We start from the raw sequence: 25413 nt of genomic DNA, 5'->3' as shown, positions 1-25413 counted from the left end.
ATTCTCTCACCTGTGCCTGTCTTTTCCAGTCTCTTTCTTAAGCACTCCAGGACTGGCAATATTCTTATGAATCTTTTCTGTACCCTCTCTAGCTTAATCAGATCTTGCATTATAAAATGACATATGACACTCCAATTCATAGTTAAATGGGCCCCTATGCTTCACATTGTTTCAGAATTGTCTTATATTTTACTAAGCACAGTGAATCTAGGTATAGCTTCTGGGTTTCAATTTAGCAGCTGTAAGCAAATAGAATATTGACCTAGATGGAACACGTCTGAAGTGTTTCTACTCTCTATTGGAAAGATACTTGCTGCCCTGGCTTGTTTCATAGGACCGGTGTAGTTCATCTTGGCTGAACCAAGCAAGAACACAATTTCTCTTTCCCCACAGTACCATTTCACCTAATTTATTTATCTATCGACAGAGCGCAGAATAGGCCCATCCAGCCACGCAGCCCAGCTACCCATGCTTTAACCCTAGCCTAATCATTGGACAATTTACAATGACCAATTAACCAATCAACTGGTACATCACTGGACTGTGGGAGGAAATCAGAGCATCTAGAGGAATCCCATGCAGTCACGGGGAGAATGTACATATTCCTTACAGGCTTTCAATAAAGAAACAAGAAAATAAAGGCCACACATTAATTGAAAAATACATTTACTCTGCTTTTTGTCTCATCACTCATCATATCATGGTGAGAATATTTAGAGTACTTGAGTGTGTGCTTTACAAATGAGATGTGATCACATGCATAACAGAAGTCTATTACAATATTTTTATTTAACAAAAATACATTAGTGATATTTGGGATCTGAATTTGTAACATGAGTCTCACAGCTATTATGAAATAGGAACATCCCTCTTCTCCAGATGCGTAAGGACGGTGTGTAGAGCTGTTGTATTTCATCATCTGTCGACTGATTGTGTCGGTAGGCAAGTTGTAGGGGGTCCAGCGTGGGTGGACAAGAAATAGGAGCAGAATTAGGCTAATTAGCCCATCAAGTCAGCTGAACCATTATATCATGGCTGATCCATGTCCTTCTCAACCCCAATCTCCTGTCTTCTCCCTGTCTCTCTTTATGCCCTGACTAATGAAGAATCTATCAACCTCTGCCTTAAATATACCCAATGACTTGACCTCCATAGCCACTGTGGCAACGAACTCCACAGATCCACCACTCTCTGGCTAAGGAAATTCCTCCTCATCTCCGTTCAAAATGGATATGCACGGCACAACTGGCAGGTGTGTTTACAGACATTTTTAATCTCTCCCTCTGCCAGGATAGCGTGCCCTCCTGCTTAAAAACATCCACCATTGTCCCTGTACCTGAAAAGACCAAGGTAACATGCCTGAACAACTGGCGTCCTGTCGCACTCACCTCAATAATAAGAAAATGTTTTGAGAGGCTGGTCAAGGACTACAGCTACAGCATGCTACCACCCACACTGGACCCTCTACAATTTGCCTACCGACACAATCAATTGACAGATGATGCAATAGCCACAGCTCTACACACTGTCCTTACACATCTGGAGAAGAAGGATGCTTATGTGAGAATGCTGTTTGTGGACTACAGCTCAGAATTCAACACCATAATTCCCTTTAGGCTCAACAACAAACTCAAGAGACCTCAGCCTTCTCCCTGCCTTGTGTAGCTGGATCCTGGACGTCCTGTCAGATCGCTGGCAGGTGGTAAGAGTGGGCTCCCTCAACTTTGCCCCTCTGACCCTCAATACAGGTGTCACTCAGGGCTGTGTCTTAAGCCCTTTCCTTTTATCTCTGTATACCCATGACTTTGTTGCCACCCACAGCTCCAATTTGCTAATTAAATTTCCTGATGATATTACACTGATTGGTCTAATCTCAAACAATAACGAGGTGTCCTACAGGGAAGAAGTCATCACCGTGACAGAGTGTTGTCAAGGAAACAACCTCTCCATCAACGTTGCAAAAACAAAGGAGCTGGTTATGGATTACAGGAGGAATAGAGACATGGTAACCCCTATTGACATCAATGGATCTGGAGCTGAGAGGGTGAACAGCTTTAAGTTCCTTGACATACAGATCACCGAGGATCTCACGTGGTCTGTACAAACCAGCTGTGTGGTGAAAAAGGCACAACAGAACCTCTTTCACCTCAGACAGTTGAAGAAGTTTGCTCCCAAATCCTAAGAACTTTCTACAGGGGCACAATTGAGAGCATCCTGACAGGCTGCATTACTGCCTGGTGTTACATACCCCGTGTGTATCTTGTGACTGTCTTATGACCATGATGTAATTGAGTATCTGGTGAGCAGGATGTAATGGTCTTGTGATGGTGGGGTGATGTAATTTCCCGCCAGTGTGAGGTCACGTGATGACATGTTCTCAACAGGTATAAAACAGGAAAGCCTGCTGTGACGCAGGAGTTTTGTGTTGAGTCATTGTTCAATTCATCAGTTACTCCGTTATGCTGCGTATTTGGTCTCACAACGCAGTTTCGTTTTAAAGTGGAGTTTTAATTTCTACTGTAAGGTACAGAGTCGTTGTGCCTGCAGTTTTGTCAATCGCTGCCAGTTATGTTTGATGCATTTTTGATTTAATTTTAAAGTCTAAGTATTGGAGAGTGAAGACTTTACCAAAGTACGGGAACCCGAAGGATCGGGCAAAGTTGGTGTCGTCAGCGGTTTGCAACAGGATCGACCTTATAGTGACCTGCATCTGAGATAACCCCTACCTGTAAGAGTAGAAAGGGTTATGCAGTGTTCATTCAGCAAGGAAAAGGTCAGTTCCTTTAAGCCGTTTTAAATTTCCTTCGTCAGGAATCCTTCGGACAAGGCCTATTTCGGCAGCAACGTCACATTGTTGAGGAATTTGTTACATCAGGAAAGTCTCTCCTAATTGACTGTATAAATCACTTGGACTTTCGTATTTACCACGTCTAAGACTGTGTTCGCATTTACCACTTTAAGACTGTGTTTGCATTTACCACTTTAAGAACTGTGTTCCAGAGTTGCCATATAGCAGTTAATTTCCGGATAAGTTAGTCATTTGTTTACTTTTCATTTTTGTTGAGCAGAGTTTAATAAAATGTTTATTTGTTTATAAAAACCCCGACTCAATTCTATATTCATTGTGGCCGGAGACATACCGTGTAACACTGGTATGGGAACTGTACTTCCGTCAATCGCAGGACTCTGCAGAGAGTGGTGTGGACAGCCCAGCACATCAGTAGATGTGAACTTCCTACTTTTCAGGACACTTGCAAAGACAGGTGTGAAAAAGTGCCCGCAGGATCACTGGAGACCCAAATCACCCCAACCACAAACTGTTCCAGCTGCTACTATCCGGGAAATGGTACTGAAGCATAAAAGCCAGGATCAACAGGCTTCTTCCACCAGGCCATCAGACTGACTAATTCATGCTGATATAATTGTATTTCTATGTTATATTGACTGTCCTGTTGTACATACTATTTATAACAAATTACTACAAATTTCACATTGCTCATTTAGATGGAGATGTAACAAAGATTTTTACTCCTCATGTATATGAAGGATGTAAGTAATAAAGTCAATTCAATTGAATATCCCTCTACTCTGCATTACTGGACAATGCTATTTTATAAGCACAGGTAAGAATAAATTCTGGGGGACACAAGAGACTACAGATGCTGGAGGAGAATAAAACAAGCTGCTGGAGAAAGTCAGCGGGTCAGGCAGCATCTGCAGATGGAGATCTGGTGTTGATAAATGCCCACTGAGTTCTTCTAGCAGCTCATATTGTTGCTAAAGACAAAAATCCATTTAGTAGTGTTAATCTGCTCTTAGCCTTCCCATTTTTATTTTGAAAGAAAATTTTAAGAATTTAAATTGTTTTTCACTTTCATATCAATGCAACCAATTGTCATAATATAAATAAAAATACCAAATTCATTTTTTGCATAAATTGATCAATAAAGCTACTCCAATTTTTTTCTGTTCTATTTACATATGTTTGAAGTTTAATACCATATCAAATTAATATCAATGAGTGGTTAATTATTTTTATAAGTCTTTTCATTATAGCTTAGAGATAGCTTGTCATGAAGAGTGTTTGGAATGAAATGTTCAGAAATTGTTAGCTAATGCATGACAATGAATTTTCATCTGTGAATGAGAATAACTGTGTATCACCATGCTAGATGAAAGCATGGATATTCTTAACAGTTTAGATTGGTTTGATATATCACCATAATTACTTGATTCCCCACCAGGATGATGATACCCCTTCAGAACATAACAAACCATTTGATTAGAAGATGGTGTTTCAACGTGAATTGCTGTTTATAAACATTTGGAGTAAAAGTTCAGTGTAAGGGAATTGTCCACTTAACCCTCAAAATGACAAGTCACAACATTTGTAGTGCCCTCACGTTCAATCGAGATAAATATGGCTTTTCCCTGCCTAAATATAGGCTCTCCCCAAACTGCACCATTCGGCTTCCAATAGGAGGTATGTCAGTCCATCTATGAGACATACAGATTAATAAGCTACATCTTTAAACCGTTTCTCAGAATAAATATCTGCAACAAGTAAAACATAAAGTTTGCACTATAATAACTAGTGATAAAGCTGGTGCAGTGAATGAGAGGTATATTATTTCAGATGTGTAGGAACAGACAGTATTCAGGCGAAGATAGGAACTTTCCCCAAGAAACAGACTACAGCGCACAGTGAGGACTGCCGAGCGCATCATTGGAGCCTCCCTGCCCTCTATTGTGGACCTGTACTCTTCCAGGTTGAAGGAGAGGGCGGGGAACATCATAAAGGACACCTTCCATCCTGCGCACGGACTGTTTGAACTGCTTCCGTCTGGTAGGCGTTTCAGATCCCTCCAGACTAAGACTAATAGGCACTGGAGAAGTTTTTTCCCTACTGTGGTCACTTTGCTGAACAGTTAACTGCCGGTTAACTGTCGGCTAACTATTACTTGGATTGCACTACTTGTATGTATAATTATATTTTCATTTATATTTATCATTATTATTGTTGTGAGCAGAGAGACAACATCTGCCGGAAGTAAATTCCTTGTATGTGTACAGGTACTTGGTGATTAAAGTCTGATTCTGATTCTGATTCTGAAAGATAACAAGATGCAATACAGTGGGCCATAAATGTAACTAGTTGTTGGAACACTTTAAACCCGTGAGCCTATTCAATAGAGGCACGAAGCATCCCCATCTTCTCTTCAGTTCCAAATATTAGAGTAAAACATTATTAAACGGAAAAGGCTAGAAAGAGACCTTAAACACAAGAGATTTGCAGATGTTGGGAGATCTTAAGCAATAGATACCAAGTTTCTGGAGGATCTCAGCAGGTCAGGCATCATCTATGGAGAGAAATGAACAGTCAGTGTTTCAGACCGAGACTCTGCATCAGGGAATGGGAAGTTGAACCGAGATGGGTGGCCACTGGGAAATACCAGCTTTTGTTGCGGATGTAACAAAGGTGCTTAAGTGGTTCCCAATCTACGTCAGGTCTCACCAATGTACATGAGGACAGACCACAACAGATGACCTTGACAGACTCTCAGATGAAGTGTTGCCTCACTTGAAAGGACTGCTTGGGGCTCCAAATGGTGTTGAAGTAGAAGCTATAGTAACAGGTGGAGCAATTGTCCCCCTTGCAGGGATACGTGCTGAGGGAAGATCAGAGGATAGGATAGGAAGAGACTCTACAGTTGTACGATCAGGATGTTGTAATCACGTAGACTTTTTATAAATCAGTTAACCTGTTGGATCACGGGGTTAATGCCACTTTTCAAACATTGTTCTGCCAATCATGGAAAAACAAAGGGAAGAGGAGAAACAGGAGTCAGACAATCCAAGCTCATTATGAATATCTTTTCAGCAAATAAAATAGTCCTTGGTTTCAGAGAACCAATAGGATGCAGTACTAAGTACAGTACAGGATATATCTCTAAATTAATAAATATAAAAACACTGCAAGATGATCTGTACCTAAATTAGCAGCTTCCTTCATTTTCTTCTGAATGTGTCTTTGAAGCATAATTTTATCTGCTGGCACAAGTAAAATAATTCTCTCTGTTTCTACGTATCAGGAAGATGGATCTATCTCGTTTATATCTGCTTCGATGTAACATTCAAGCCTACCGTCATGATAGACCTATTTGATCTGATTTGTTTTCATGTGATGATGATTGATCTCCAACAATTGCAATAATCTTCTTAGTGTGAAGTACGTTTGCGAATGTTGAAGTGTTTTTTTCCCACCGATGCTCAGTGACTCCACTTCCACTAGAGCTTCTTAAATAGCTCTCTCTCAGTCAAGTGTTACCTTAATGTCAAGGATAGTCACTTCCACCTCACTTACAGAACTCAGTTCTTTGGTTGTTGTATAGATGAGATTAGGATGAGGTCTGGAGCACAGTGGTCCTTCCAGAACCCAAACTGGACAGTGTTCACATGTTATTGATAAGCAAGTGCCTTTTGCTTGCTTTGTCAATGAAAACCTCCATCAGTCCTTAGAGTTCACATGCTGGGTCCTACCATCTCTGAGAATAGAGAATTTCTCAGGGCCTCTTCCTGCCATTAGCTACTTAATTGTCTACCACCATTCACTGTGACTTTGAATGTAACAGACAGTACTGTACTGTGTTACAAACCCCATAACTCGGTGTCTTACCAGTAAAGATAGGAGTAGCCATTGAAGTCTGATGATACTATTTTTAACAGTACTTATTAGTAAAAATACACAAAAATAATATCAATGCAAATATACAGATAATATACATCATCAATACTAAACCTAAAAGTGCGGGTATAATAATCATCAATAAGAAATAAGCTCTATCGTTGTCTAGGGGATAATGAATTGTCCGATGGAAATATAAAGTTCGTTTCAGTTCACACAGGCTCCAGTGTTTGTTTGTTGCTGTGTTGCAGTTGTTGGAGAGAGAGAGAGAGAGCTAGAGAGAAAGCAGTAAAGGTTATTAACTTGCCGACTTTCCTTTCTACGATCTTGATCCGTAGCTGTCCTTTAGCGAGACCGTTCCGTGGAGGACTTGTCACCCAGGCAAGGGTGGACACACACATAAGCCCCCTCACCGATCTCATAGCGTTTCTCCTGGTGCGTCTGAGTGGTTGCTCCTCAGACCCTCCTTTTATCCTGACTCACGGGGTCTCGGATGTCAATCAGGTTGGGATGATGCAATCCCTCAACCAGACCACTCTGGTTGTCCCTGAGAGGTTTCAATGACAAGTACAGTACTCAATACACAATTCCTTCTCCAAGAGACAATAGCAGTAATCAGTGGTTTTGTTCTGCTTCTGTTAGGAGACATTCCACCCTGTTGTGTATTCTGCATCTCCCTCTCTCTCTCATTTCCTGACATGCTGTGTATCTCTCTCATTTCCTGGGTCTCAGACCCGAAATAAAAGCGATCTTGCGATTCTCAAAAAAGTGGAGGGGGGGGGCACTTTGCTCCCTTCATTCGTAACAACTGGTTGTGGCAGTGGATTGCAACAGGATTAGAAATTCCTTCAGCCACAAGAAGTGCTTTGAAATTATTTAAACACAGAAAAATAAACAACAAAATATTAGCATTTTGTCTCCCACAGCCTTCCAGTCTTTCACCTGATAACAGCTGAAGAGCACTGTAACTAATGTTGGAATTATGACCAAGCAGTGGTAAAACACAGAGATTATAATGGCAATAGAAGTCTTGACCAGTCAACTAGATCCTAACTTCCATTTCTTCAATAGCCATCATCTGTTCTAAAATTAATCTCAAAACCCAGAAAAAGACTACACGTAAGTATCAATGATTCCATTTCCCACTCAACACTTGTCCTAGTTTGAAGAGGCAATAGCATGCTAGTACACAAAATTCACATCCTATGCTGAAGCCATAATGCCCTTTCTAAAAAAAAGAATTAAGATTACAAATTATCAAGGTAAAATTTGTTCCCTGTTAACCTGTGACAAATGATGTTCCATGCTTGTTCATACACTTTGAACTTAAGATAGAGAGATTAACAAATTTCTAAATAGTGTGATGGAATGAAAGATTTAGTGGTCCAAATAGAGAAATGTGAAAAGCAAAAACATGGGCAGAAAAAAACTCTAAAAGAGCTACTTAAAGTTAGTGTTTAGGTGAAGGAGACAGATAGAAATTACGTTGCAATTATAGAAAACTTTAGTTAAATCAGTTGTCTGTTCACTCTCTGAATCTGTGCTTCCTAAACTTCATGAATTCCCATTTCAACATCTTAATTTTAAGATGTTCATCTTGTACTTTCCCATTCCACTTCTGTAAACTCTTCCAGCCCAACAAGACTTTTAAGATTGTTTTCATTCAGGACTCATGCATAATCTGATCTTCAAACATGCATTTAGCATACCTTCAGCTGCCATGACCCTGGAACTCATCCCCCCCACCACCATCTTTTCCTTTAAGACACTTTTTAAAACCTATCTTTGCCCAGCATTTGGTCATCTACCTTTCCATAACTCAGTACCAAATTCTGTGAATTTTTGTTTGAATATTCATGTGGAATGCTTTAAACATCATTTTGTATTTGAGGTGCCAAATAAATGAAAGACCTGCTCTCGTTGACACTGAGATGAGCAAGATACAAGAAGATTAAAATAAAAGTATATTTTTGGTATCATAGGTCAATATGCTCCTCCATTGCAATGAAAAGAATTTGCACAATTCGAGGAGGAAGCTTGAAATTTCTCAAAATTTTGTTCAGTTAGGTCATCTGAATATGTGCAACTTTAGTTTACTAGATATTTTTCAGAATATTAAGGATTATGGAATTAAGAGTGGTTGGAATTAAGATACAGATCAATTATATTCTAATTAGATAGCAGAACTACTTCAAAAAGCTGGATGGTCCATTTTTATGTATATAGTCTATTCCTAGGATCTTTAAAAAAACTAAATTAGTGCCTGAGAGTGCAAAATTGCTTCAAAAACTGCTGAATCTGCAACCCTCTATCTAGCGAGTAATCATTGCACTAAAGACACACAGACTCTAAAAGTATGAGCAAGAATATACTCTTATCTCCCTGGAAAAATACAATAATTGCCATTTATGTCAGCATAAAAACAGTAACAAAATACAATCTCAAGCTGATCAGTGAGTAATTAACAATTGCCTCTTCATAGACCTTTTCTCTTAAGCTGCCAACAAACATAATTCAACCATTCCAAATGTTATATGAAAAGCATTCAGAATGTTCAGTAAAAATCAGGGCATGGATGACCAGAAGGCAATGCCAAAAAATATACTGGGAGAGCGTTAATGAGTTAAATCTCTTTTTAATTTTATTGAAAAAGGGCAGCACACTACAAGAGAAATTTCCCATTCTAATAATGCCTTTGTTTTCATTTGTTTTCAGAAATAAGAAATGAAAGGAGTAAATGAATGTGCACATCTAAAGAATTATATCTTTCAAGATCCCAGCAAACTCCAGATTATTTTATAGCCAGTGAAGAAAATCTGAAGGTTTACCCTGATTTAAAGAACACTGGAAAGACTACAGGTGAAGACTCCATTTAAGGCCTTGATTTCCTTTGGCATGTGCTTAAGTATCTCTGGAACAACCTGGGCACCAAGAGCCAGCCTGAGCATCAGGTCCTGGACATAGTCAGGTGTCTCATTGAAACTATCAGCAATTTTATTTTTTAATGAGCTGTTACAAGAACTATGAACTGGCAGATCCCTGTCTAATTTCACTCACAGATTTACTCTTGCCAGCGTCCAGAGACAGGAACATGCATGTAAAATTTAGTGATTCATAGATAAAGCTGATGCTCAAATGGCCTTGGTTTTGAATATCGATAGGGGCAAGCGTTAACAGACTGACCTTCTGAGATTAAAAAGGTGGATTGCTAACTTGGTGATCCAGGAAAATTTGGCTGCATGGATTCAGAGAAGGCAGGAGGAGGGAATAGTAGGTGTGTATTCTGTCTAGTCTATTATTAGTGGCATCCTGTAAAGATCTGTTCTGGGATACTTGGTCTTTGTAATTTTATACATGACTTGGATGAGGAAGTGGTAGGATAGGTTAGTAAGGTTGGTTAAATCACTGAAGATCTAACCTGATCCCAACGTATCGATGCCGCAATAAAGAAGGCAAGACCATGGCTATATTTCATTAGAAGTTTAAAGAGATTTTGTTTTTCACCTAAAATACTTGAAAACTTCTATAAATGTACCACGGAGAGCATTCTGAGAGGCTACAACACTGTTTGGTATGGGGGATGGGGGGGGGGGGGGTGCTAATACACAGGACCGAAAGAAATTACAGAAAGTTGTAAAATCCACAGTATCCAAGACATCTTCAAGGAGCGGTGCCTCAGAAATGCTGCCATTATTAAAGGCACTCATTACCCAGGACGTGCCCTCTTCTCATTGTTATTGTCAGGAAGTGGGTACAGAGCCTGAAAGCACACACTCAGCAAGATTTGTGCAAACTATATATTCAATTCATCCGCTAATTCCTTGGTCCCCGTTATTACCTCTCCAGCATCATTTTCCAGTGGTCCAATATCCACTCTCGCCCCTCTTTTACACTTTACGTATCTGAAGAAACTTTTGGAATTCTCTTTAATATTATTGGCTAGCTTACTTTTGTAATCCATCTTTTCCTTCTTAATGACTTTTCTAGATGCCTTCTGTTGGTTTTTAAAAGCTTCCCAATCCTTTAACTTCCCACTAATTTTTGCTCTATTATATGCCCTCTCTTTGGCTTTTATGATGCCTTTGACTTCCCTTGTTAGCTATGGATGTGTCATCTTGTCTTCTGCTTTGGGATGTACACATCCTGTGTCTTCCGAATTTCTTCCAGAAATTGCAGCCATTGCTGCTCGGTTGTCATTCCTGCCAGTGTTCTTTTCCAATCAATTCTGGCCAACTCCTCTCTTATGCCTCTGTAATTTCCTTTACTCCACTCTAAAAGTGATACATCTGAGTTTAGCTTCTCCTCAAAATTCAGGGTGAATTTGATCATATTATGTTCACTTGTCCCTAAAGGTTCTTCTACCTTAATCTCTCTAATCAATTCTAGTTCATTGCACATGACCCAATCCAGAATAACTGATCCCCTAGTTGGTTCAACCACAAGCTGCTCTACAAGGCTATCTTGTAGGCCTTCTGGAAATTCCCCCTCTTGGTATCCAGTAATTTTCTCTATCTACCTGCATATTGAAATTCTCAGTGACTATTGTAACATTGCCCTTTTGGCATGCATTTTCTATCTGTTATTGTAACTTATAAACGACAACCTTACTATTGTTTGGGGGTCTGTATACAACTCCTATCAGGGAGTTTTTACCCTTGCAGTTTCTTAGCTTCTATCCACAATTATTCCACACCTACAGACCCCATGTCACTCCTTTCTAATGATTTAATTTCGTTTTTTACCAACAGAGCCACACCTCCCCCTCTGCCTTTCTGCCTCCTTTTAATACAATGTGCATCTCTGAACATTAAGCTCCCTACTACAATCTTCCTTCAGCCATGATTCAGTGATGTCTACATCGTATTTGCCAATCTGAAACTGCTACAAATTCATCAACCTTATTGCACATACTGTGTACATTAAAAAAAAACATTAGTCCTGTATTCAACCTTTTTGATTTTGTCTGCCTTTTATGTTGGAGCTCATCCAGTTGACTGTAATTTTGCCCTATCATCAGCCTTTTCTTGCAAGGGATCTCTCTGCACATTGCCTCTGTTTGTAACCCAACTACTTCATCTTCAGCACTATCACTCCAGATCCCATTCCCCTGCCAAACTGGTTTAAATGCATCTGAACAACTGCAGCTAACCTGCCCACAAGGACACTGGTCCTCCTCGGGTTCAGGTTTAACCCATCCCTTTTGTATAGGTCATACATTGAGATCCCAATGATCCGTAAATCTGAATCCCTGCACCTTGAACCAGTTCCTCAGCCACATATTCACCTGCCAAATCATCCTATCCTTACCCTTACTGGCACGTGGCACAGGCAGCAATCCAGAGATTACCACCCTGGAGGTCCCTTTTCTTAGCTTTTTACCTAGTTCCCTAAAATCCCTCTTCAGGAACCTCCTCACCTTGACTACCTATGTCATTGGTGCCAATATGTACCTAGACTTCCGGCTGTTCACGCGCACCCTTAGGAATGCCATGGACATGATCCAAGACAACCCTGATCCTGGCATCAGGGAGGCAACGGACCATCTGGGTGTCTCTATCACACCCACAGAACCTTGACTCTGTTCCTCTGACTAAAGAATTTCCTATCACCACTGCAGCCCTCTTCACCTCTCTGCTCTTCTGAGCCACAGCTCCGGATTCTGTGTCAGGGACTTGGTTAGTGTGGGCTCCCCTCTGGTAGTTTGTCCCCCTCAAAAGTATCTAAAGTTATATATTTATTACTGAGGGGAACAGCCACTGATGTGCTCTGCACTGACTCTGCATTTCCCCTCCTTCTCCTGACAGTCATCCAGTTACCTGTCTCCTGCAACCTAGGGCTGACTAACTCTCTGTAGCTCCTGTCATGAAGCTTCAGCTTCGTTTCCTTAATCCATTCTCTCAGCAAAATGGCCAAAAAACTCTGCTTTTGAAATCTTGATCGCCACCCTGTTCAAAAAGTAGCTCTTACCATGCACTCCTGATGTGGATTGTCCAACTCCAAGTTTTAAGGTTGTCCAACTTTGAGGAAAAGTTTGAAAACAATGGGGTTGGTGTCATGAGGGACCCCAACTACCCCAATACAAACTGAGACTTTCTGAGTGCAAGAGGTTTAGATGGGGCAGGATTTCTTAGCTGTATTCAGTAGAGCTCCTTAAATCAATATGCAGATAGCCCAATAAGAGGAGGGGCTGTGCTGGACCTGGTGTTGGGTAATGCACCTGTCCAGGTGACCAATCCTTCAGTGGATGAGTAGCTGGGGAAAAGTGACCACAACTCCTGAACTGTAAGACAGTTGTAAATTAGGATAAGCATGGACCTTGTGGGAGAGTATTAAATTGGAGCAGGGCAAATTACTAGACCATTAGGCAGAAACTAGGGAGAGTTAATGGGAACAGCTGTTTTTGGGTAAATCCACATCTGACATCCAGAAGGAGTTTAAAGACCAACTATGAAGAGTACAGGATCAGTATGTTCCAGTCAGAAGGAAGGACAAGGATAGTAAAGTAAGAATACTTCAGATGTTGAGCGAGCTAATGAACTTAGTCAAGTAGAAAAAAGAAAAGTATGTAAAGTTAGGCATCTAGAATCAAACAGAGTCCTTGAGAATTATAAAAAAGCCAGACAGGAACTCAAGAAGTGAATTAGGACAACCAGGAGAGGCCAGGAAAAGTCCTTGGCAAGTAGAACTAAAGAGAATCCCAAGGCATTCTATAAATACTTCAAGAATAATAGAATAATTGGAGAGAGGGTAGGGCCACTCAAGGATGTAAGGGGGGGGGGGTAACATTTGTCTAGATACAAAGGATGTGGGTGAGGTCCTTAATGAGTATTTTGCATCAGTATTTACCAAGGAGAAGAATATGGAGGAGATAGGGAAATCAGTGCCAAGCATTTTGGTATGCTAGGGTATTTTGAGGTAAAGGCAGTTGGGTCTCTTAAAGAGCATTAGGTGGTAATTTCCCAGGGTTCGTTGGGACAAATCCCAGGTTACTGAGAGGCAAGAGAAGACTAATAACATTGTGTCCTCTCTATCTATGGGTGAGGTCCAGGAGTACTGGTAAGTATCTAATATTGTTCCATTATTCAAGAAGGAAACCAGGGAATATCCTGGAAACCTCAGTGGTAGGGAAGTTACTGGAGAGTATTCTTAAGGATAGGATTTATGAGCATTTAGAAAACCAGGGCTTAATTATGAAGAACAAGGATGGCTTTGTGTGGGGCAAATTGAGTCTTACGAACATGACTGAGTATTTTGGCAAGATGATGAGGGTGACTGATGAAGGTGGAACTGCAGAAGTTGTCTACCTGGATTTTTGTAAGGTGTTTGACAAGCTCATCCCGACTAAGATGCATGGAATCCATGGCGAATTGACTATATGGATTCAGAACTGGCTGGTTTATAGGAGGCAGGGGGTATGTTCAAATGGACTTACTCCAACTGGAAGTCTGTGGTTTGTGGTGTTCCACAGAGATCTATACAGGTACCCCTACTGTTTGTGATGTATGTAAATGAACTGGATGAAAATATACGTGATTGGGTTACTAAGTTTACTGATTGGTGGTGTTGTGGATAGCGTGGAAGTCTGACACAGAATAATGTGGGATATAGATCAGTTGCAGATATGGGTGCAGAAATGGCGGATGGAGTTTAAACTGGCCAAGTGTGAAATATTACACCTCAGTAGGTCAAATGTAAAGAGGAAGTACATTGTTTAGGGCAAGTCCCTTAACAGTGTTGATGAGCCCAGGGATCTCAGGGTCCAATTTCTTAGCCCCCTGAAAGTGGCTACACAGGCTGATAGTATGGTTAAGAAGGGCATATGGCATCCTTGCGTTAATAAGGCACTGAGTTCAAAAGTCAAGAAGTCATGTTACATCTTAATAGGACTCTGGTTAGACAGCATCTGAAGTATTGCATACAGTTCTGGTCGCCCCATTACATGACCATAAGACCTAGTAGCAGAAACAGGTCATTCAGCCCATCGAGTCTGTTCTGCCATTCCAACAATTTATTATCCTTCTCAACCCCATTCTCCTGTTTTCTGCTTGTCTTTGACATCCTGATTAATCAAAAGCCTATCAACCTGCACCTTAAATATAGCCAATGACTTGGCCTGCACAGCCACCTGTAGCAAAGAATTCCACAGATACACCACACCATCCTCTGTCTAAAGAAATTTCTCCTCAGCTTTAAATGGACGTCCTTCAGTTCTGAGACTCTACCCTCTGGTCCTAGACTCCCCCACTATAGGAAAAATCCTCTCTACATTCACTCTATCCAGACCTTTAAATATTCAATAGGTTTCAATGAGATTCCCCCCTCATTCTTCTATACTCTAGCGAGTATCTAGCGAGGGCCTAGAGCCATCAAATACTCCTCATATGTTAACCCTTTCATTCCTGGGATCATTCTCATGAACTTCCTCTGGACTCTCTCCAATGCCAGCGCATCTTTTCATAGTAAGGGGCCCAAATCCATTCACAATATTTGAAGTGCACCCTGAACAAAGCCTCAGCATTACAACCTTGCATTTGTATTATAATCCTCTCAATATTAAGGTTAATATTGCATTTGCTTTCCATACTGCCAACTCAGACTGCAGGTTAACCTTTATGGAATCCTGCACAAGTACTCCTATGTCCCTCTGCACCTCTGATTTTTGAATTTTCACTGTTTACAAAATAGTCCACACCTTTATTCCTTCTGCCAATGTGCATAACCACACACTTCCCTACATTTTATTCTATCTGCCACTTCTCTGCCCATTCTCTTAATCTGTCAAAGTCATTCTTTGGCCTCCCTGTTTCGTCAACACGACCTGCCCCTCCACCTATTTTTGTATCGTCCACAAACTTCACCACAAAACCAATTCCTTCATTCAAATCATTGACTTACTATGTGAAAAGAAGCAGTCCCAACACCAACCCCTGTAGCACACCACTAGTAACCGGGAGCCAACCAGAAAAGGCTCCCTTTATTCCCACTCATTGCATGCTGTTAGTCAGACAATCTTCTATAAATTCTTGTACTTATCCCATAATTCCATGGGCTCTCATTTTGTTAAGCAGCTCATGTATGACACGTTTTCAAAGGCCTCCTGAAAATCCAAACAAACAACATTCACTGACTCTCCTTTGTCCATCCTGCCTCTTATTTCCTCAGAGTTCCAACAGATATATCATGTAAGATTTCCTCCTTAGGAAATCATGCTGACTATCACCTAATGATGTAATCATTTATCATTATAGGAAGAATGTCAAGGCTTTGGAGAGAGTGCGGAAGAGGTTTACCAGGATGCTGGACAAACTTGGGTTTTGTTCTCTGGAGCGGCAGAGGCTAAGGTGAGACCTGACTGAGGTTTATAAGATTACAAGAGGCACAGATAGGGTAATCAGACAGCATCTTTTTCCCGGGGTTGAGATGTCTAATACCAGAGGGCATGTATTTATGATAATTTCAAAGGAGATGTGAGCAGCATTTTTTCTTCAGGTTTTTTTTGGTGACGGGAATGTGTTGCCTGGGGTGGTGGGAGAACCAGAAACATTAGGGACTTTTAGGAGGCATTTACATAGGTGTATGGATGTGAAGAAAATGGAAGGATACGGACATTGTGTGGGCACAATTAAATTACCATTTAATTTAATTGGTTCAGCACAACATTGTGGGCCAAAAGGCCTGTTCCTGCGCTGTGATAGTATGAGTAAGATGGCAGATGATATATTGGCCCTCAACAGTCAGGGGATCAAGTTCTTGAGCTGTGAGCAGCTCTATAAAACTCTAGTTAGACCACACTTGGAGCGTGGGTGTTCAGCTCTGGTCGGCTTATTATAGGAAGGATTTGGAAGCTTTTGAGAAGTTGCATAAGAGATTTACCAGAATGCTGCCTGGATTAGAGAACATGCTTTATGAAAAAAGCTTCAGTGAGCTAATGCTTTTCTCTTTGGAGTGAAGGAAGATGAGAGGTGACTTAATAGAGGTGTATAATGTGATAAGAGGCTTAAGTAGAGAGCAGCGCCTTTTTCCCAGGATAGAAAAGGCAAATGCGAAATGGACATAATTTTAATGTGATTGGAGGAAAGTACAGGGAGGATGTCAGCAGTACATTTTTGCACACAGAGTAAGGGTGTGTGGAACTCTGCCAGATTTGATAATAAAGACAGATACTTTGAGGACATTTATGAGACTCTTTGCTAGGCACAATAATAAAAGGAAAATGGAGAGTTATGCAGGAGGGAAGCTTTAGATTCATCATAAAGGTTAAAAGAGTAGTGGGGCCTGTATTGTGCTGTTCTGTTCTATGATTTATGTTGTATGTTTATTTGCCATCATCCAATCTTCTGGTACTACTTCTGTAGCCAGCGAGGAGACAAAGACCACTGCCAACGGCACAGCATTCTCTTCCGTCAATTTCCATAACAGCCCTGGAGATAAACAAAACATCCTACACTGCCCCTTTCTTAACTGTGACATATTCTAGCACAATGGCCTATTCCACACTGACCTCACATTCTTCAAGGTCCCACTCACTGGTGGGTATTCTTTAAGCTAAGTATTCTTTAAGAACTTTCCCTAACTCCTCTGATTTTAGGCATGTGTCTCCTCTTTTTACTCATGATTGGTCCTACCCTCACTCTAGTGATCCTCCTGTTATTCATACACATTTAGATTATTTGGGGTTTCCCTAATTCTACTCACCAAGGCCTTTTCATGTCCACGTCTAGATCTCTAAGGTTCTTTCTTGCCTAGCTTCTTCTTGGTTCCCTTATTACTCTCAGGAGCCCAGTCTGATCTTTGCTTCCTAAACCAGAGGCATGCTTCCTTCTTCCTCTTGACTAAATATTTCACCTCTTGTCAACAAAGATTCCTTCACTCTACCATCTTTGCCCTGCCTCATTGGGACAAAACTACCCTGAACCACTCCATATTGCCCTGAGAACATCTGTGCCCTACTTACACTCCAAAGTTTCTGTCTAATTTATTCAGGTTTCATTATATCACTGATAAGTTAAAATACCACGTCCAAAATTATGAACCATGTGCCACATTTTCTTAATGTCTAATGTACAACATTGTTTATTTCTGTACTAAATATTTTAATCAGACTTTGGTAAAATTGTAAAACTTCATGATCACTAACAGAAAACAAAATTCTGCATTTATATAGAATTTAGTATTACTATAGATCATCCAAAACAAAGAACTAACAATTAACCTTTCCTGATGCATTGTTACTGTTGCAGTTTAGGAAATCCAACAACCTAATTGTGAATAACTAACTCATCATACGTTATCAGAGCAATCAGCTAACCTCACATTTTTAATCACCTTCATTGAGGGTTATATGATGCATAGGACATTCAGGATAACTCTCCTGGCCTTTTTCAAATAGTGTGTTGAGTCTCTATTTCTCATCCACCTGACAGCACAGACGAGCCCTGGTTTAATGAATAATCTGATTACCTCTACAGTACAATATTGAAATTTGGTTCAACTCAACTCAATGAAAGAGACCTTTTTCCCCCTTTTTAAAATAAAATCATTCTCCTATTGAGAGAACCATCAGTTATACAGGAGGGAATATATGTTTGGGGAAAAGGGAAATCCTGTCAGAGTTACTGGGGTAGAAAGTAGGGTTTTCAGAACTAATGCAATGAAGATGGAGAAACAAGAATGGAAATAAGTCTTTATGGAATGCAGGCAAAAGGAATTGTGTTTAGAGCCAATGTTGGAGTCCATGAATTTATAGTGAATACTTATTGCAAACCTAAATGGAGAAAGGCAAGTCAACAAAATGAGTCAGAAATGTACAGTAAAAGGGGAGTAAAGGAGACTTGTTTTACAATCCACCTTCGGGCACCACTGCTTGGATCATTCAACCCCCTTTTATTTTCTCCCCACATATCACATTTTTTTGAAGTTTCGTGCAGATCATTGGCCTCAAATGCTAAACATAAGTAGAAAAGCTCAGCAACTAGGGCAGCATGTGTGGAAAGAGAAACAAAGTTAATGTTTCAAATTAATGGCCTTTCATCAAAAACCTGAAACATCAACTCTCATTTCCATCCACATATACAGCCTGACCTGCTGAGGATATCCTGCATTCTCCCATCTTCAGATTTCCAATATCTGCAATATTTTACTTGAGGGGAAGTATTATTGAGAATGACATCATTATTTTCAGATTTTGAATAACAAAAATTATTTAAGTTTATAATTAGTCACACTATAATCTAACTGAACTTAAAATGGTAAATCTAATATGCTCACCGTCCTAAGGATTCTGAATACAATGTCTATTTTACAGACACATGTATGAACTGGTGCAGAGAACTATTTATCGAAATAAAACCTAAAGCCTGATGCAAATCGAAATCCTAATTGTCAGTTAGCCCCATGAAATCTTGAGTAACTGCCCCAATAATGTTATTACCCCAAGAAGACCATAAACCAATTTAGCAAGTGATCCAAATAACTTATAGTTTAATGTAAAAGTATAGAAGTTAAGAAGATATGGAAAAAAAAGTCTTATTCTTAAACTGTGGCCTCTAGTTCTAGACTCACCCATCAGTGGGAACATGCTTCCTGCCTCCAGTGTGTCCAATCCCTTAATAATCTTATATGTTTCAATCAGATCCTCTCTCATCCTTCTAAATTCCAGTGTATACAAGCCCAGTCGCTCCAATCTTTCAACATATGACAGTCCCGCCATTCCGGGAATTAACCTTGTGAACCTACGCTGCACTCCCTCAATAGCAAGTATGTCCTTCCTCAAATTTGGAGACCAAAACTGCACATAATACTCCAGGTGGGGTCTCACCAGGGCCCTGTACAGCTGCAGAAGGACCTCTTTACTCCCATACCCAATTCCTCTTGTAATAAAGGCCAGCATGCCATTCACTGCCTGCTGTACCTGTATGCTTGCTTTCATTGACTGATGTACAAGAACACCTAGATCTCATTGTACTTCCCCTTTTCCTAACTTGACTCCATTTAGATAGTAATCTGCCTTCCTGTTCTTGCCACCAAAGTGGATAACCTCACATTTATCCACATGAAACTGCATCTGCCATACATTTGCCCACTCACCCAACCTGTCCAAGTCACCCTACATTCTCATAACATCCTCCTGACATTTCACACTGCCACCCAGCTTTGTGTCATCAGCAAATTTGCTAATGTTACTTTTAATCCCTTCATCTAAATCATTAATGTATATTGTAAACAGCTGCGGTCTCAGCACCGAACCTTGCGGTACCCCACTGGTCACAGCCTGCCATTCCGAAAGGGACCCGTTAATCGCTACTCTTTGTTTCCTGTCAGCCAGCCAATTTTCAATGTCAGTACTCTGCCCCCAATAACATGTGCCCTAATTTTGCCCACTAATCTCCTATGTGGGACTTTATCAAAAGCTTTCTGGGAGTCCAGGTACACTACATCCACTGGCTCTCCCTTGTCCATTTTCATAGTTACATTCTCAAAAAACTCCAGAAGATTAGTCAAGCATGATTTTCCCTTCGTAAATCCATGCTGACTCGAACTGATCCTTCTACTGCTATCCAAATGTGTCGTAATTTCCTCTTTTATAATTGACTCCAGCATCTTTCCCACCACTGACGTCAGGCTAACCGGTCTATAATTCCCTGTTTTCTCTCTCCTTCCTTTCTTGAAAAGTGGGACAACATTAGCCACCCTCCAATCGGCAGGAACAGTTCCTGAATCTATAGAACATTGGAAAATGATTACCAATGCGTCCACGATTTCTAGAGCCACCTCTTTAAGTACCCTGGGATGCAGACCAACAGGTCCCGGGGACTTATCAGCCTTCAGACTCAACAGTCTATCGAACACCGTTTCTTGCCTAATATAAATTTCCTTCAGTTCATCCTTTACCCTAGTTCCTTTGGCTACTATTACATCTGAGAGATTGTTTGTATCATCCCTAGTGAAGACAGATCCAAAGTACCTGTTCAACTCCTGCCATTTCCTTGTTCCCCATAATAAATTCACCCGTTTCTGTCTTCAATGGCCCAATTTTGGTCTTAACTATTTTTTTGCTATTCACATATCTAAAGAAGCTTTTACTATCCTCCTTTATATTCTTGGCTAGTTTACCTTCGTACCTAATTTTTTCTTGGCATATTGTCTTTTTTGTTACCTTCTGTTGCTCTTTAAAAGCTTCCCAGTCCTCCGGTTTCCCGCTCATCTTTGCTGTGTCATACTTCTTCTCTTTTATTTTTATACTGCCCTTTACTTCCCTCGTCAGCCAAGGCTGCCCCTTACTCCCCTTAGGATCTTTCTTCCTCTTTGGAATGAACCGATTCTGCACCTTCTGCATTATTCCTAGAAATACCTGCCATTGTTGTTCCACTGTCTTCCCTGCTAAGGAATTGTTCCATTGAACTTTGGCCAGCTCCTCCCTCATAGCTCCATAGTTCCCTTTGTTCAACTGTAATACTGACACATCTGATTTTCCCTTCACTTCTCAAATTGTAGGTTAAAACATATCATATTATGGTCACTACCTCCTAATGGTTCCTTTACCTCGAGGTCCCTGATCAAATCCGGTTCATTGCACAACAATAAATCTAGAATTGCCTTCTCCCTGGTAGGCTCCAGTACCAGTTGTTCTAAGAATCCAACTCGGGGGCACTCCACAAACTCCCGTTCTTGGGGTCCAGTACCATTCTGATTCTCCCAGTCTACCTGCATGTTGAAATCCCCCATGACAACTGTATCATTACCTTTGTGACATGCCAATTTTAACTCTTCATTCAACTTACACCCTACATCCAGACTGCTGTTTGGGGGCCTGTAGATAACTCCCATTAGGGTCTTTCTACCCTTAGAATTTCTCAGTTCTATCCATACTGACTACATCCCCTGATTCTATGTCCCCCCTCGCAAGGGACTGAATATCATTCCTCACCAATGGAGCCACCCCATCCCCTCTGCCAGTCAGTCTGTCCTTTCGATAAGATGTATATCCTTGAATATTCATTTCCCAGGCCCTGTCCGCTTGAAGCCATGTCTCTGTTATTCCCACAACATCGTACTTGCCAATTTCCAACTAAGTCTCAAGCTCATCTACTTTATTCCTTATACTTCGTGCATTCATATATAATACTTTTAATTCGTTACTCCCCTCTCCTTTCATATCAATTCCTATTTCCCTTACAAAGCTGGGAAACAATTTCAAGAGCATAATTATATCCAATGCTTTCATTTCTGCATCATAACATTCCAAAAATAACATTCTCAATCAGGTTCTCTTCCAATACTGAAGCAAAGTAGTGTGCAGATCTTTCAGAAAAAGATCACTTTGTTTTTGCTTAGTATCAGGCATAGAGTAATCGCAGCACAATGTTTTGGCAAGGTCGATCAGACTAATTTATAAATTCAAACAGAACTTATTTAAACATTTCGCAAGTGTGGGTCCTCTCCCTACTTAAATCTGTGCCAGGAGTGGAAGTTTGCAACAAGGAACCAAAGACCTCTCTCCTGGCCAGGAAATTCCAATTTCACAGCCAGGCAGAATAAACAAAATGTTACCTGCCAAACTGCAAATTGATTCTTCAGCTATTGATTTAGGTTGTACTCGGTTCTACTAACCATTTTAGAGCTTGAAACTATTTTTTTTCTTCAGGATTCTCAGTTTTATTTAGCTATTCTGCTGTCAGAACACAATTCCTTCTGCAGCAGCTTTGCATTTTTGAACTGATGTACCAACACCCTGTCTCTCACACTAACCTCCACTTCAGCAAGGGGCCAAAGTGATCCCACTTCCTCCAGTCGGCGGCCTCTCAGAAGCGTGGCGTGTGGCGTCAAGGGACGAGGACGAGCTGGGCGCGCGTGCCACCTCCGCAGCGGGAACGCGCCGAGGTCCTGGTACGCGCAACGCCGGGGAGCTGCGCTGGCCAGAGTAGTGAGTTCCGGAGCAGCCGGCATTTCTGCAGCATAAACTTACCCACAGCAGGTTTATCAATGCTTTGTTATTTCTTTCTAAATTACCTGCAAACGTGCATCGAAATGGGCGAATGAACAATAAGGGTGTGTTGTCATTCTGCCCACTCTCCGCAGAGAGAATGCGGATCTCGGAAGGGCCAGCACGGGCTCCCTGAATGTCGGCAACTGCGGAACAGAGACACGGAGCCGGGCTGCTAGTGCATCCTGTCAGCAACACTTATATCAAAGTGTAGAAAGTCAGATTTCTACTATGTGATCAGAAAGTAAATTGGTGCAAAGTATTAGTGTCCCTCGCTTTAGGGTTTAAATCGGGCATCTTCCGATATTAGCATTTAGCCGATTCTTGGCTTTTTAGATGACACAGTCAAATGTTTTTAAAAGGAATGAAAAAAAGAGAAGATGAATGGAGGCAGAACTATTGATACATTAGGCAACATCTCAGATTTCTGTAAATATTTGACAGCGCTTTGCTGGCTTTTGTTGGTGTTTTGTTTTGAGGATTGTGCACTGCACTGCAGTTGTGATCTTCGAGTTTGGTAATCCTCAAGGATTTGTCTTAGGGTCAGATAAGTATCAATTCAAATCAAGAGGATTACTGAAGAATCCAGAACGGAGAACAATGAATGAGCAAGATCTCTTTGTCACCCGACCTGAATTTTATACTTAGAAGAAACAAATCTATTTAGCCCAATTTTAAATAACTTACGTTCTAACTAAAGTTTTCGTTTTTTTAAAATAAACACATTGAGGATATATAGCAAATAATTTTTCCACAACATTTACTTATCATGGGTTGGTTAAAGGCCCAGAAATATTTAGTGTCCATACATTGTTCCTTGAATATTAGGCTGGTGCTATTTCCTGGAATTACGCTTTCCACTGTTTAAGGGCTTTGGTGTTAGTAGATGACACGATACATGGCATTTCCATCTTTAGAATAACATCGCTGGAGGAAATATGTTTTGTATGTATCAATGATTGGTGATATATTTCTTACACTTCTGTCAGTTGAAATATGATGTAATGCCAGATATGAATTTGTATTTCAAACGAATCAAACGGGTAGAACGGGACAAAATTATTAACAAACCAAAATATAAAATCCATACCACAATTTGTTCTGTTTGTATGTGAAAAATAATCAAATACGTTGAACTCTTTCCAGTACGCATTTTATTCAGGTTTCATCTAGTTGGTGCAGTGCGGAACCCTCAGCTTTTATTAAGAATAAAGATTCCGCAGTCTGGTTCTTAAATGTGTTCATCTTTTTTTAAAAAAAACAGATAAATATTACAATCCTGCGTTATGATCTTCACTTTTGAAAAACAAAGATATCCCAGCAGAAACAAGCAGCAATGCACGTTTTACTTACTAGCATTAAAATGCGATTCGCTCAATTACGGAGGACTTAAACACTGTAATTAAATGATTAAAAAAATTAAAGGTCAGTGTATGGATGGCCATAGGGAATTGGCTGTGCAAATAAATGCCAAACGGAAGAACTTTTCAGAACAATTTACACTTAAGCCGTGTGATTTTTTTCTGAGCGAACACCGCAGGCGACGAAATAATTCGTATTTAAATTTCAAGTGAGGTGAAATTTCAGATGAAATTAAAATAACGCTGAAAATAGGTAACAAATGATTAAATGTGTGTGATAGATGCTATGAAACATGTGTAATCATTATAAAGTTAAATTAGTATTCCGATCCAACAACAGATGATACGGAATTAGTTGGGAATTACTGCGATAGCATTAGCGTCCGCGGTGTTGTTAAAAGATTTAAATACACAGCAGATATCGAAGGTGAAACGTGTCGATATTATTTATAGTGATATTTTGCTAGATTGTATACGTCTCAGATAAATAGGTTACACGTGAACAGGGTCGCTTTCTTAGAATTTTTTTATAATGAGACAACTCCGTTTGTTTACTGATTTGCATGTAAATGGACACGATGAAAACCCTCAAAGCTGGTTTTTATAATCGCTAAGTAGAATATATTAATTTATTTCTAATGGCTCTTATAAAGTAGTCCAGAAAACGGGCATATGAAACGAAACGACGTGGTAACAACTTTCGAACGGATAACTTAAAATGTTTCTTTTACTTGGCAGTTTTCTTCGTTTGTTTTCTTTAAACAAAAGATTCAGATCGCTGCACTTGCAGTGAATATCGTCACGTTGGAAACATTATTTTGTTCTTTAAATTTGTTGAAATACACGACGGCCAAATGAATGCTAAATTGCGTTGGCTACGCTGGGAAATTTAGCAAGAACTTGACAAACTAGTTTGATTAGTGGCTTTGTTTGACTTTAAAACTAAATAAAGGAATATTTCCTTCACCTATCGTTACGCGTTTGGACAAGGAAAATTAATCGTCTTGCAGTGAGAGGGGACAGATCAGAAGTAATGTTTTAACAATACATAAATAATGCCTTCGCTGACAGTTTATCTGCAGATAAACATGCCGGAAGCTGAGGCTTCACGGACAAACAAAGTGTTCAATTCAATCTCCTTTGAATACCAGGAAGACAAAAAAGGCAAAGCGAATACCCCAGAACATTTGCAAGGATCATTTAGCGTCTAGTCCCGAAAATATTGGGGAATTTGGCTTGTTGAGGATGCCGTGCTCGAATTAACAGTTCCTGCATTGCAGGAAGTGCAACGATGTGTAAAATTAAATGCAGCTGTCGAAAAGGGGGGGAAAAGATCACTTCAATAAAAGAAATGCACTGTTCAAGGCAAATACCTGCGGTTTCAT

At 40.3% G+C, this 25413-nt stretch overlaps 1 long non-coding RNA gene across 2 annotated transcripts in view; it reads right to left on the bottom strand.

Moving 5' to 3' along the window:
* The window catches only part of LOC132406831 (uncharacterized), a 178011-nt gene extending 155495 nt beyond the window's left edge, over positions 1 to 22516 (bottom strand). For both annotated transcript variants that reach the window (XR_009516264.1, XR_009516265.1), the window contains exon 1: positions 22433 to 22516. This is a non-coding gene — a long non-coding RNA (uncharacterized LOC132406831). The remainder of the gene's footprint in view (positions 1 to 22432) is intronic.
* Between the last annotated feature and the right edge of the window lie 2897 nt (positions 22517 to 25413).

The sequence above is a fragment of the Hypanus sabinus genome, chromosome 17 (genome assembly GCF_030144855.1).
Source record: "Hypanus sabinus isolate sHypSab1 chromosome 17, sHypSab1.hap1, whole genome shotgun sequence".
In the NCBI taxonomy this organism is placed as follows: Eukaryota; Metazoa; Chordata; class Chondrichthyes; order Myliobatiformes; family Dasyatidae; genus Hypanus; species Hypanus sabinus.
This window is presented reverse-complemented; position numbering and strand designations above follow the sequence as displayed.